Below are 14,104 nucleotides of genomic sequence, written 5' to 3' on the forward strand. Positions count from 1 at the left end.
CAAGACCAGTCACTGGATAAGGAGAAGGAATAAACGAGAGAGAGAACTGAATGTACAGTAATACAAATGAGAGAAACAGGTAGGTGAATCTCAAAGCAGTGGGTTGTAAGTGGGGAGGGAAGAGAAAGTTGGAAAACAATTTATGAAGAAGAGGTGAACATGAGAACTCAGTGTAAAATGGTGTGATGAGCAGGGAAGCATGAGAGAAGGGACAGATGAGGGAGTAAACAATAACAATGTATGAAGGAAAGGCACAAAAAGAAGTATTTGTGAGATTGAATTACGGAATTTGCTCTGTGCAATGCGGTTTTGAAAAACCTCTTTCCATATCTATTTTTTTTAAATTTAGAGTAACCAATTCATTTTTTCCAATTCAGGGGCAATTTAGTGTGGCCAATCCACCTAACCTGCACATCTTTGGGTTGTGGGGGCGAAACCCCCACAAACACGGGGAGAATGTGCAAACTCCATACGGACACTGACTCAGAGCCAGGATCGAACCTGGGACCACGGCGCCATGACTCTTTCCACATTTAAGCAATGGCAGGACAATGATAACACAGACAAGGTGAGGAGAAATGTCTTCACACAGAGAGTAGTGAATCTGTGGTATTCACTACTACAGAAGGTAGTTGAGGCCAAAACGTTATGTAATTTCAAGAAGGAATTAGATATCGCTCTTGGGACTAAAGAGATCAAGGGATATGGGGGGAAGGCGGGATCAGGGTACTGAATTTGATCAACAGTCCTGATCATAATGAAGGCAGAGCAGGGTTAAAGGGTGAAATGGCCCACTCCGGCTTCTATTTTCTATGTATGTTTCTGTGTATATTGAATAATCTCCTGATTCGGTGAGCAGAATAAAACTCAATTTTCTCCCAATATGGTGAGGCAAATGTTGTGCCGATGAAGCAGAAGGTTTACATCAAGCAATTGTTAGGATCTCAAACAAGTTACCTAACTATTTTCAATTTGTAAAACTTGAGGTAATGTCACTGCCCCGCAGGAGTTATACACTGACCAATAGGTATATTTTATGTTAAACCAAGGTTTAATTGAATGACAGAATTAACCACAGTAGGAACAATTAAATAACTTTACACTTAACAATTACAACAGTTCTTAAGTAAAAGAAGAAAACATAACTTACTTCCTAAACCTACCACTATATTCCAATTAATCAAAGCAATATATATTAAATAACACTCATGAATAAAATGAATAACCAAGGCTTTATTTTCTTTTCTCTGTGAAGAATCTTTGGAGAGAAGAAAGAACAAAGAACAACAGAGTACAGGGACAGCCCCTTCGACCCTCCAAGCCTGCGGCGATGATTTGTCGTATCGATACCAACCGCCTGTATCCTTTTATACCCCGTTTGTTCCTGTGCCTATTCAGATAAGTCTTAAAGGTCGCTAACGTATCTGCCTCAACCACCTCACTTGGCAATGCATTCCAGGCCACCACCACCCTTTGTGTAAAAGCTTCCCCCCGCACATCTCCACTGAACCTTTCCCCCCCTCATCTTGAACTTGTGCTCCCTTGTAATTGTCATTTCCACCCTGGGAAAAAGCCTCCAACTGTTCACCCTATCTATACCCCTAGTCATTTTATAAACTTCTATCAGCTCGCCCCTCAGCCTCTGTCTCTTTAGGGAGAACAATCCCAGTTTATTACATCTCTTCTCATAGCTAATACCCTCCATACCAGGCAACAGCCTGGTAAACCTTTTCTATACTCTCTCCAAAGCCTCCACCTCTTTCTGGTCATGCGGTGACCAGAATTGGACACAGTATTCCAAACGTGGGCTAACCAATGTTCTATCTAATTGTAACATAATTTTCAGGCTTTTATACTCGATATCCCATCCTATGAAAGCAAGCATGCCATATGCTTTCTTTACCATAATTTCCACCTGTGCTGCCACTTTTAAGGATCTGTGGACCTGCACGCCTATATCTTTCTGTGTCTCTATGCTCCTGATGGTTCTGCCATTTCTTTTATAGCTCTCACCTGAATGGGATCAACCAAAGTGCATCACCTTGCATTTGTCCGGGTTAAATTCCATCTGCTATTTCTCTGCCCAATTTTGCAGCCTATCTATATCCTGTTATATTTTCTGACAATCTTCATCACTATTCACAACCCCTGCAATCTTAGTATCATCCGCAAACTTGCTAATCAGACTCGCTACGTTTTCTTCCAAGTCATTTACATACATTACAAAGAGCAGAGACCCAGTACTGATCCCTGCGGAACACCACTAGTTACAGACCTCCATTCGGATAAACACCCTTCCACTGCTGCCCTCTGTCATATATGGACAAGCCTGTTCTGGATCCATCCAGCTAGTTTACCCCTGACCCCATGTGATTTAATCTTTTGCACCAGCCTGTCATGAGGGACCTTATCAAATGCTTTACTAAAGTCCATGTAGACAACATCCACAGCCCTTCCCTCCTCAATCTGAGAACCTTTTCCAACAATTTCACTATCACTGACCTCAAGCTCACTGGCCTATAATTACCCAGGTTATCCTTGCAACCCTTCTTAAATAACGGTACAACATTGGCTATTTTAGTCACCTCTTCAAAAAATTTAATCAAATTTTTTGGGCCTCACGGTAGCATGGTGGTTAGCATCAATGCTTCACAGCTCCAGGGTCCCAGGTTCGATTCCCGGCTGGGTCACTGTCTGTGCGGAGTCTGCACGTCCTCCCCGTGTGTGCGTGGGTTTCCTCCGGGTGCTCCGGTTTCCTCCCACAGTCCAAAGATGTGCGGGTTAGGTGGATTGGCCATGCTAAATTGCCCATAGTGTAAGGTTAATGGGGGGATTGTTGGGTTACGGGTATACGGGTTACGTGGGTTTAAGTAGGGTGATCATTGCTCGGCACAACATCGAGGGCCGAAGGGCCTGTTCTGTGCTGTACTGTTCTATGTTCTATGTTAAATAGTGAGACATGATGTCTCTTGTACAAAACCATGTTGTCTGTCGCTAATAAGACCATTCACTTTCAAATGTGCATCAATCCCATATCTGTGAACCTTCTTCCAACAATTTCACTATCACTGACGTCAAGCTCACTGGCCTATAATTACCCAGGTTATCCTTGCAACCCTTCTTAAATAATGGTACAACATTGGCTATCCTCCAATCCTCTGGGATCTCACCTGTGGCCTATGAAGACACAAAGATTTCGGTCAGAGGACCAGCGATTTCATCTCTTGCCTCCCTCAGTAATGTGGAATAGATGCCATGTGGCCCTGGGCATTTGTTTACCTTAATGCTTTTAACACACCTGACACCTCCTCCCTCGTAATAATGACCTGTTCTAAAGTGTTTACACATCCCTCAGAGACACCACCAATCAACATGTCCCTCATCTTTGTGAATACCGATACAAAATACTCATTAAGGACCTCACCTACTTCCTCTGGTTCATCACATAATTTCCCTCCTTTGTCCTTGAGTGGGCCAACTCTTTCTCTCGCCACCCTCTTGATCCTAATATACTTATAAAATGCCTTGGGATTCTCCTGCGAGAACCTTTTGGGACCAAACTGCATCATCTCTTTTCAGATTAGCATTCTATGGCCGACTGATACTTCAGATAGACATGACTCCTCCCATGAACTCTTTTTATAAGGTACTCATTAACTTGTTTAGCCATGACCAAACATAATATCCCTCATAAATTATCAACCCCAAGGGCCCTTCAAACCTAAACAATATTCCATTAGCTAGCTATCGGTTAAAAAGAAAATGGTTCTCAAGATCTATTGGCAGATCACTTCACTTGCAAATCAACGATTACCTTACTTTTATGACACCATAATCACCATTCTAGTAGTCATATTGTCTGTATGCATCTTAACCCAAGTTTTTTCATAACATGACTGCAAAGAAATATAAAATATGCCAATTTCTTACATCCATCGCACAATATAAAATATTTCTCAGGTCTTGCGCCTGAGCTTAACATCCAGAACTAACTGATCAATATGTATGACATTGCTCTTATAATCATAGTCCTTAACCCCAAGCTCAGATGACTGCACCAGTGTGTCATTACCATATCCTAGAGCAGCTATTATTTGTGGATCTCCAGAGTGAAATTACCGATTTAGGGTCAGTTCATTCTGAATTATGTGCAGTCTTATACTGTGGATTCAATGTTCACTGAGAACTGGATTGATATTTTCCCAAACCAGTTTAATTTAGAATCCTTTCAGCCAAAGAACGGTTTTCATATAATCAGGCCAAGAATGCTTGCCATTGCCAGTGTCCAAGGACATTATTTTAATCTACTGACACCCGTAAAAGTCAATGCTAATTTTAAATGTGCATAGAAATAATATTTGCGAAAAAGAATGATCTGCATATGCTCCAATCCTTGTAATTTTTATGTTACCTTTTAGTTTCAAATTGGTTTTGAACTTAAGTCCAGTTTTATATGTTGGATGCAACTGGTAAGCAACTTAAAAAGGAAACTCAAGCCTATTCATGAATCTATAATAACCATAGTCTTCTGGCAAGTTCTGAACCATGTTAAAAAGGTGTTTACATTGCAACTGGGCAGATTTTTCCCCTTGCTGTATTACACTGCAGGAAAGGTATGCCACTGTGGATTGATAGCACAGGGTTTATGGTTGACTTGCTGCCGGGTTTTGCTCTTAAAGAGAAAATAAAATATTACAAACAAGGAATGGGTACCATATTCACACATGCAGCAATATATGCAACTTCCTAGAAGTTTGGAGCTCCCATCTTCAAATGGCAATTGAAGCTAAATCAGTTGTTAATTTTAAAACTGCGATTGATAGATTTTTACTCACTAAAGATATTGGGCGCGATTCTCCGCAACTGCGGAGATTAGCGGAAGCCGCCGTGAAAGAGGCCGTCTCTCACGGCGGCCTCGGCGCCCGGTCCCGGGACCCGATTCTTCCCCCCGGGCTGGGCTAGGAGCGGGGTTCTCGGCGGCTGTCGTCAAGGCCGCGCGTCATTCTCGGCGCCTATATGACGTCAGCCACGCATGCGCAGGTTGGCTGGGTCCAACCCGCGCATGCGCGGATGACGTCATCACACAGACGGCACGAACCCGCGCATGCGCGGTGCCGTCTTTTCCCTTAGCCGCCCCACAAGACGTGGCGGCTTGATCTTCCGGGGCGGCGGAGGTAAAATAGTGCATCCGTTTTGGACGCAGGCCCGACGATCGGTGGGCACCGATCGCGGGCCTGTCCCCTCCCGAGCACGGCCGTGGTGCTCATTCCCCAATCAGGCGCCTAGAAGCCCCAAACGGGCTTCTGGCGCCCGTTTCACGATGGTGGTGACCAGGTGTGGTTGCCGCCGTCGTGAAACGGTCGGAAACGGCCGGCCACTAGGCCCATCGGGCTCGGAGAATCGCCGTTCGTCATGAAAAACAGCAAGCGCCGATTCGGCGAGCGTGGGGGGGGGGGGGGGGGGGAGGTGGGCAGAATCGCACGGGGGTCGTAAAAAATATCGGGAGGCCCTCCTGAGATTCTCCCAGGCTGCGTGGGGATCGGAGAATTCCGCCCAATAAAGGATAGGAGCAAATGTGGGTATATGGAGTAAACCACCATTTCATTAACTAGTGGAATAGGCTTGAGGGTCTACAGCTTTCCCTATCCTAATCTATTTCAACTATTAAAAGGAACTTTCTTTCCGTGAATGTGTAATTCATCAGAAAGGCATATAATTATCCCTGCTCTGTTGTCATTTTCATCAGACTCCACCAGGACTCTATTCTGACGTGATTCTTCATCTCCTATGCAATATACAACAGTGTATTTTTCATCTTCGTCACAACTAAGGAAGATTTGGGTCATTTGTCCACCATTTCAACTGAAGTATACACAACAGCAAGCATGATACCTAAACCAGCATATGTACACCGAACAGATATCAATTGCTAACTGGTGTACAGCAATGAAACACATGACATAGGAAATCCAGGCACACGGAATCACAATTAAAAATCAACCGCAACTGTGGCATAAAATAATGTTGAGCTTTAATTTGCATTTTGAGGGCCACATTCACTTTCTGCAAGGGTAAACACAATGTTGTCCAACTTTCGGATATCTTGTTGGGTGGCCCTTGGTCAACTGTGCGTGCAAGATCCTCCATTGTTGAAGAATGACCTATGTTTCAACAGATCCTATGATTATATCAGAGAAATGGGCAAAGTTACATCAGCTCACTTTGGCTTCTTGGTTCATTGTGGAAATCCATATCAAATAGTATACCTGTCATGTCAGTAAGACATGAAAAGAAATCAAATCTGTGTACATTAAACCTTTATTTTTTTTGCTATGTTCAAATGGACTTTTGCTGAGCCACCTGACTCCCAGGTTTGGTCATTTGTCCTGAAAGCTTCCAACAGGAGTCACAAGAACAAAAATATTGCCCTCTCATTCTTTGGAATCTCACACCCAATTGTAAGGACATCATAAACATGAAACTTTGTTGATTAGCCCTGCAAACTCACAGCGCCGAAGGCCTGGATTTGATCCCAGCCCGGGTCACTGTCTGTGTGGAATTTGCACATTCTCCGCATGTCTGCATGGGTGTCACCCCCACAACTAAAGATGTGCAGGTTAGGAGGATTGGCCACGCTAAATTGTCCCGAAAAAAAAAATGAAACCTTGTACGTCTGTAGAGATGCTAACAGACGTTTCTCGCACTTTGAACTGTGAAGGTACATTTCAAAAGAGGACCATTGAGGAGAAAAAGGGATGTCATTTACATCTTTATAAAATTGCCCCTCTAGCGGAGTCCGAGGTTCTGCCCAGTAGCTCCCTGAAACAAGGTCGTCAACATAGATGGTAACTCTGTCAGAAGCTAATTACTGGGGCATTATCAATAATAAAACAAAGGTCAGACTAGACACCAGATAAACACCCCGTTTGAAATAATTGTGGAATAAGGACGTCACATGAGTCAAGTGACCATTTTGATATCTTTATATTAATTTGCGAACTAAGGAGCAAGCAGTCTGCTGATTACCTCCGACCTGAAAAGAACAACAGGAGGGCTCTCGGATGACCAAACAGCCATCGCTATCTCTCAACTCTCAAAGCCTGTTTTATGTTAAACATAAATTTAACCCCGTGTGTGAATACTGCCTTATTTTAACATTCCCTTTGCCGGAGAGCTCAGTTTGCTTTTTAGTGCTGTACGGTTGTGTTATTATCATCTCCACCCTTACCTGGCTACCATCACATGTGTATTCGTCTTCATCAGAGCTGATTTCACTGGTGGTCGACAGAATATTTATTTAAGGTTTTGAAGTTAATAACAATTGCTTTGAAAACTAAGGACTGGACTTTCATCCAGACTCGAAACATTAGCTCTGCTCTCTCTCCACATATGCTACCAGACCTGCTGATATTTTTCCAGCATGTTCTGTTTTTGTTTCAGATTCCAGCAGTAATTTGCTTTTAAATAAATGATGGGCAGTTGTGTTAAATGCAATGCAAAACGGTTTATGAATCTTTGAACGCATGAATACAAATATAGGGAATCAAAGCTGGGAAATTTAATGCATCAACTCAAACCCATAATTATTTCTTGGTTAGAATAAACAGTTAACAAATTTACATGGTGCTTGAGAATGTGTGTAATGGAACTTTCTTTGCAGCGTTTGACCACATCAACAGTAAAGCCACCTCTTATGTCAGTGGTAACTCCGTTGGCTAGGACATGAGCTCCGAATGGATGATGACTGTGTTCCCAAAGATATGCTCGATGGAGAGCTTACTATCAGCACAGGATCAACAGATCACCCTCATCTGCGATACAAGGACATTTGTAAGTGAGACCTCCTGTTTACCAGAACCGGAGCCAGTGCATGGGAAGACCTTACTGCTGACTGCGAGCAGTCGAGAAGGGCATGGAAGAAGCAGGAAGTGACCAGATGGCGGAAAAGAGAGTCTGAAGGAAACATCACCAGCCAATCTTGAGCCAACTCTATTCACTGTACCAGCTGCAGAAGGCACAGCCACTCACAAATTGGTCTCTACAGCCACAACAGATGACTTTCAATCCAGAAGTGACGCACTTCCAAGATTGATGAATACCTATATCACTTCTGGACGTATGGTTCATACAATCAGTGGCCATTCTCTCTTGTATACTTCTCCAAGTACACTCACTATCCTTAAAGTCTACCAATGTGATAAATGCCCTCAAATTCCTGGAAGTTGTTAACTCAATCAAAGTTCAGTTCTGATGACAGTAAATGAGTCAAACATAGAATTACTTTCAGCCAAGCTTATTTCTACATTTTCATTTATGGACCAATCTTATCTGAAAACTTATGTTGCCCTTCTAATATGCATTAGAAAGAGATTGAGAAAGGAATTGAAGCAGCTTTATTTCACTCAGCTGTAAGTCTGTGAAATTGAAATGTATGTTTGGTGCTAAAGGTAAGTTTTTTTTCACCCTTTAAACATTTTGATAGCAATACTTTTAAAGCCATTAAAAGTTATATTTGCAAACGTGATGACAAAATATTTAAGCCTTCTGAACCCACAATACATTTAGTTGGGTTTGTTTTACTGCACAAAGTAAATTGAATGTATTATCCAATCAAGCAACCCTGATTTCCACCACCCATGATTGGTGGTTATGCCTTTAGTCGCTTAGGCCTGGGACTATCTCGCTATACATCTTCAAATTTCTACCTCCCTTCTTCTCCAAGTCACACATTAAGCATTCCTCTTTTACCAAGCTTTTGATTACCAGACAGAATGGTTGGATTTTTGCTGTGTCTGGATGACTCAGCAGCCCTGTGAAAATGGCAGACTAGTCCAAATTCTAGGACTCGTGGTTCCATTCCAATGATGTATTCTTTGGCATGAGGGGCCATACGTGGGAGGCATACGTTGGCATGGAGATATGAGGGGTCATAGGGAATGACTTGTATGAGGGTAGAGATGTGTGAGGAGTGAGGACTGTGGAGGGCCTTTATAGAATAGAATAGAACAATAGAATATCACAGTGCAGTACAGGCCTTTCAGCCCTCAATGTTGCGCCAACCTGTGAAACCAATCTAAAGCCCATCTACACTATTCCATTATCATCCATATGTTTATCAAATGACCATTTAAATGCCCTTAATGTTGGTGAGTCCATTACTGTAGCAGGCAGGGCATTCCTTGCCCTTACTACTCTCTGAGTAAAGAACCTACTCTGACATCTGTCCTATATCTCTCTCCTCTCAATTTAAAGCTATGTCCCCTCATGCTAGCCATCACCATCCAAGGAAAAAGGCTCTCAATGTCTACCCTATCCAATCCTCTGATCGTCTTGTATGCCTCTATAAATCACCTCTTAACCTTCTTCTCTCTAACGAAAACAGCCTCAAGTCCCTCAGCCTTTTCTCATAAGATCTTCCCTCCATACCAGGCAACATCCTGGTAAATCTCAACTGCACCCTTTCCAATGCTTCCACATCCTTCCTCTTATGCGGCGATCAGAACTGCACGCAATGCTCCAAATGCAGCCGCACCAGAATTTTGTACAGTTTCAACATGATCTCATGGCTCCGAAATTCAATCCCTCGACCAATAAAAGCTAACACACCGTACGCCTTCGAAACAACCCGATCAACCTGGGATGCAACTTTCAGGGATCTATGTACATGGACACCGAGATCTCTCTGCTCGTCCACACTACCAAGAATCTTACCATTAGTCCAGTATTCTGTATTCCTGTTACTCCTTCCAAAATGAATCACCTGACACTTTTCTGCATTAAACTCCATTTGCCACTTCTCAGCCCAGCTCTGCAGCTTATCTATATCCCTCTGTAACCTGCAATATCCTTCCGCACTCCACCGACTTTAGTGTAATCTGCAAATTCACTCACCCATCCTTCTACACCCTCCGCCAGGTCATTTATAAAAATAACAAACAGCAGTGGCCCCAAAACAGATCCTTGTGGTACACCACGAGTAACTGAACGCCAGGCTGAACATTTCCCATCAACCACCACCCTCTGTCTTCTTACAGCTAGCCAATTTCTGATCCAAACTGCTAAATCACCCTCAATCCTATGCCACCGTATTTTCTGCAATAGCCTACCGTGGGGAACCTTATCAAACGCTTTACTGAAATCCATATACACCACATCAACTGCTTTACCCTCATCCACCTGTTTGGTCACCTTCTCAAATAACTCAAAAAGGTTTGTGAGGCACGGCGTACCCTTCACAAAACCGTGTTGACTATCTCTAATCATATTATTCCTTTCTAGATGATTATAAATCCTATCTCTTATAATCCTTTCCAAGACTTTGCCCACAGCAGAAGTAAGGCTCACTGGCCTATAGTTACCGGGGTTGTCTCTACTCCCCTTTTTGAACAACAGGGCAACATACGCTATCCTGCAGTCTTCTGGCACTATTCCTGTAGACAATGAAGACAAAGATCAAAGCCAAATCTGCAATCTCCTCCCTAGCTTCGCAGAGAATCCTAGGATAATCCCATCCAGCCCAGGGGATTTATCTATTTTCACACTTTCCAGAATTGCTAACACCTCCTCCTTAAGAACCTCAATCCCGTCTAGTCTAGTAGCCTGTATCTCAGTATTCTCCTCGACAACATTGTCTTTTTCCTGTGTGAATACTGACTAAAAATATTCATTTAGCGCCTTTCCTATCTCCTCAATGCACAACTTCCCGCTATTGTCCTTGGCTGGCCCTACTCTTACCCTAGTCATTCTTTTACTCCTGACATACCTATAGAAAGCTTTAGGGTTTTCCTTTACCCTACCTGCCAAGACATCTCATGTCTCCTCCTGGCTCTCTTTAGATCCTTCCTGGCTAACTTGTAACTTCCAAGCACCCTAACTGAACCTTCATGTCTCATCTTTACATGAGCCTCCTTCTTCCTCTTGACAAGTGATTCAAATACTTTAGTAAACCACGGTTCCCTCGCTTGACCACTTCCTCCCTGCCTGACAGGTAGATACTTATCAGTGACACGCAGTAGCTGTTCCTTGAATAAGCTCCACAGTTTAATTGTGCCCATCCCCTGCAGTTTCCCTCCCCATCCTATGCATCCTAAGTCTTGCCTAATTGCATCGTAAGTGCCTTTCCCCCAGCTATAACTCTTGCCCTGTGGTGTATATCTATCCCTTTCCATCGCTAAAGTAAACGTAACCGAATTGTGGTCACTATCACCAAAATGCTCAAATACCTCCAAATCTAACACCTGGCCTGGTTCATTACCCAGTACCAAATCCAATGTGTCCTCGCCTCTTGTTGACCTATCTACATACTGTGTCAGGAAACCCTCCTGCACACATTGGACAAAAACTGACCCATCTAAAATACTCGAACTATAGCGTTTCCAGTCAATATTTGGAAAGTTAAAGTCCCCCATAACAACTACACTGTTACTTTCACTCCTATCCAGAATCATCTTTGCAATCCTTTCCTCTAGATCTCTGGAACTTTCCGGAGGCCTATAGAAAACTCCCAAAAGAGTGACCTCTCCTGTTTCTAACCTCAGCCCATACTACCTCAGTAGACGAGTTGAAGTTAAAACTCACCACTATTCTTAGAATTCCCCCTATACCAAAAAAAGGTTGATATTCTAAATGGTGAACAGGGATTCTCCCTCCCTGACTCCAGTGCAGGCTTCTGTGAGTGCTATTCAGGTCAAACTATCTTCTCAAGTTATCCCCCGGTATAACCCATACCTTCACCGAAGAATTTTACCTACTTACCCCTTAATAGCATTGATGTCCTGGGTCCTGCGTTATTAAGGAAGTGAAGTAAGCTAATAACCACTTTTTCAGGTTAAGTTATTTTTATTATTATATTTTTTCTTTTAAAAGCTGCAAACACTTTCTTTACAGAAAGGAAAAAAGATCTTGCTTCTGGCTGCTTCAGGCCCACCTTGGCAATCGATCTTCTTAAAATCTGGTCTTCTTGAGTTGTATTCGCTGGTGAACTCGGTTGCTGTGTCCTGTTCTTCCCATGCACCGAGCTGTGAGAGCTGGCTCTGCTAGCTATCTCTAAGCTGACTCTGACTCCTGTTTAAATTCTAGTCTTCCTTAGATGTATAACTGTTTAACTCGGCTGCTTGCCTTGTCTTTCCCATGACCGAGCTCTCTCTCTCTCTCTCTCTCTCTCTGAGTTCTTCTCCCCTTCTCTTCTATTGCTGGTGCTCTGCCCTACCCTTTCTTCCGGTGGTTTATATTCTCTTTCGAAGAGTTATTAAGTTTTAACGACTTTATTGTAAATGGGCTTGTTTCACTTTGATAGTTTAAAATTATCTTTGATGTAAACATCTTACTACAACTAATTATTCATTTTGGGCATATCGTCTCCTCTCAGATCTGATTAAAAAATGCTTTGGTTTCAATAGTTAACTTTTATTTCTGTAATTTCGAATCGTTTAATTTTCCAATTGTCCCCAGCTCATAACTTTGCCTTTGATTTTGACTTACATGATGTTTCTCGTAGACAGGTCGTCTCCAATTTTCTTTTAATTGTTTGATGTTCATAGAATTTTACACTTTAAATTTGACACCAAATTTGACTGAGTATCTTCCATCCTTTCCAGCTGTTTACTAAGAGAGTTTATTTCAATTAAGGTGTGAAACTTTGCTTTTAGCGGTATGCTAAAATTTAACTTGGTTATGACTTGAAAGACTTGCCTGTTTTAAACATTCGTCACTTAATGCAATTGAAACTCTCATCCATGCTTTTTCAGATGCTTCCTGAGATAGTTACATTCCATGAAGGTGTGAGCCATTGTTTTAGCTTACCACATGAGACTGGTGTGTTTGATTAGCCTGCTTGTGAGCAAGAATCTGCATTTTACAACCCTGCTCTTTGAAGCTGCTATGAAACTTTTGTGGGATCTTTTCCTGTATCCTCTCAAACCAGATATTGCCAGACTTCCATGTTTCAAATGACACATTTTTCTGTATTTTCAAGAACAGAGTCCTCATCAAACGTTCTTTCTGCCACCGTAATACTGTCCTTAACAAACAATGTCACACCTCCCCTTCTTTTACCACCTTCCCTGAGCTTACTGAAACATCTAAACCGTGGAACCTGCAAAAACCATTCCTGTCCCTGCTCTATCCATGTCTCCGAAATGGCCACAACATCGAAGTCCCAGGTACCAACCTATGCTGCAAGTTCACCCACCTTATTCCAGATGCTCCTGGCGTTGAAGTAGACACACTTCAAACCACCTTCCTGCCTGCCGGTACACTCCTGCGACCTTGAAGCCTTACTCATGACCTCACTACTCTCAACCTCCTGTATACTGGAGCTGCAATTCAGGTTCCCATCCCCCTGCTTTTTTATTATAACTGAGCACCGAGGCGGGCCTTTTAAACAGACCCCCTCCCCTCTCACCCGCACCTGGCAGCCCCTGTGGCTACCTCCAAACATTTCCCCGGGCTAGCTAGCCCGACTGTGGCCCTCACCCACGCACCCAACAATGGGAATCCTGTCCTTAGGATCACTTTCTCCAGAGGCAGGTGGGCCCAGCTGGGAATTTTCCCAATTTCTGCTACCTGCCTCAAGGATGATAACCCAGTCTTGTACCTCCTCATCTCAGTGTCAATTTATATTTGCTAATACAGATGTGAAACGCCACAGAAGTTTACTATATTAAAGGTGATGTTTGCAAATAGTTTCTTTTGTTGTTCAGTTCCTTTGAGTTGGGTGGGAGGGGAGTGGGAGAACATAACCACAGAATCTACTCCTAATAATTATGTAACAAGCTACTGAAAGAGCATTTTAAAAATTAATTTATGGGATGTGGGCATCACTGGCTAGACCAGCATTTATTGCCCATCCTAATTGCCTGTGAGAAGGTGGTGGTGAGCTGCCTTTTTGAACCGCTGCAGTCCATATGGTATAGGTATTACCACAGCGCTGTTAGAGATGGAGTTCCAGGAGTTGGACTCAGTGAAGGAACAGCAATATATTTACAAGTTAGGATGATGAGTTGGATGGGAACTTCCAGGTGGTGGTGTTCCCATGTATCTGCTACCCTTGCCCTTCTAGATGGCAGTGGTCATCGGTTTGTAAGGTGCTGTCTCAGGAGCCTTG

The 14,104-nt window shown here is 43.0% G+C and overlaps 1 long non-coding RNA gene across 1 annotated transcript; it reads left to right on the plus strand.

The window, feature by feature from the left end:
- The first annotated feature begins 398 nt into the window (after positions 1-398).
- On the plus strand, positions 399-7,619 carry LOC119962817. The gene is made up of 4 exons (XR_005459972.1): positions 399-568; positions 1,256-1,359; positions 4,049-4,128; positions 5,747-7,619. It is a non-coding gene; the product is annotated as an uncharacterized LOC119962817 (long non-coding RNA).
- The last annotated feature ends 6,485 nt before the right edge of the window (positions 7,620-14,104 follow it).

Source organism: Scyliorhinus canicula, chromosome 1 (genome assembly GCF_902713615.1).
Source record: "Scyliorhinus canicula chromosome 1, sScyCan1.1, whole genome shotgun sequence".
In the NCBI taxonomy this organism is placed as follows: Eukaryota; Metazoa; Chordata; class Chondrichthyes; order Carcharhiniformes; family Scyliorhinidae; genus Scyliorhinus; species Scyliorhinus canicula.